This window comes from Anneissia japonica, unplaced genomic scaffold (genome assembly GCF_011630105.1).
Source record: "Anneissia japonica isolate Jap-2015-1 unplaced genomic scaffold, ASM1163010v1 scaffold65466_len1006_cov81, whole genome shotgun sequence".
NCBI lineage: Eukaryota > Metazoa > Echinodermata > Crinoidea > Comatulida > Comatulidae > Anneissia > Anneissia japonica.
Genome location: NW_022759307.1, coordinates 1 through 1,020, shown reverse-complemented (window position 1 = coordinate 1,020; position 1,020 = coordinate 1). Strand labels below are relative to the sequence as shown.

The following is a 1,020-nucleotide window of genomic DNA, read 5'->3' as shown; positions in this document are numbered from 1 at the left end:
GATAATTATGCTATATGCCGAAATTAACTATGAGTGGAAATATCATCCACATGTCTACGGCCATATTGCGTTGAAAACACCGGTTCTCGTCCGATCACCGAAGTTAAGCAACGTCGGGCCCGGTTAGTACTTGGATGGGTGACCGCCTGGGAATACCGGGTGCTGTAGACTTTTTACATTTTCTCCCACAAATCGACAAATCGACTGATGTTTACTTATTGTTCGTTAAAGATGTTTTTCTTTTTCTTTCTTTTTTTTTTCTCTTAACAGTTTCATTATGTACGGTATTTTGGCACGTTATAATCGTCAACTTTTCACTAAAAGGAAAAGTACCTGAGCTTTGCACTGAGCAGTAGGGCCACAACAAGTGTATGGTGTAGCCTTATAATACAGTGTTCGGGTGGTGTCTTAACAAATGTAATAAAAACATATGCGATATTCTAGCTTACTGATTGGGGCGGATGCACGATTTGGTGGTAAGTGTGCGTGAGAGTCCACACGACCTCAGGCTCACCATAGTTAAGGCTGAGATGCAAACATTTTTAAAATATGGACCTCTTGAAGTGCCCGGAAATCGCACTCTTATGCCTTAAAAAATCATGCAGGTACTATGATTCGAGGGTCGTTTGAACAAATCGGCAGTCTTCTTCTGTCTAAAGCATCCTAGTTAATGCCGTACGGTAGTAAAATGGTTGGTTTATTGTTCAACACCGGTGTTTGTAAAAAATGTTCTCGCGCAGCAGAGTGGTCAGGGGAGTTAGAGGAAATCACCACCAGACAAGCGCGCGTTGATATGAAACGTCATCAATCACAGAGCTTCAGGATTGGATAATTATGCTATATGAAGAGATTAACTATGAGTGGAAGTACCACTCAAATGTCTACGGACATACTACGTTGAAAACACCGGTTCTCGTCCGATCACCGAATTTGAGCAACGTCGGTCCCGGTTAGTACTTGGATGGGTGACCGCGGGGAATACCGGGTGCTGTAGACTTTTTACATTTCCCTCCACACCCC

The 1,020-nt window shown here is 42.9% G+C and overlaps 1 non-coding gene and 1 pseudogene across 1 annotated transcript; both read left to right on the top strand.

Moving 5' to 3' along the window:
• The first annotated feature begins 52 nt into the window (after window positions 1–52).
• Window positions 53–171, top strand: LOC117099812. Its single transcript, XR_004444018.1, has one exon. It is a non-coding gene; the product is annotated as a 5S ribosomal RNA (ribosomal RNA).
• A 708-nt stretch (window positions 172–879) lies between these two features.
• Window positions 880–997, top strand: LOC117099813 (annotated as a pseudogene).
• The last annotated feature ends 23 nt before the right edge of the window (window positions 998–1,020 follow it).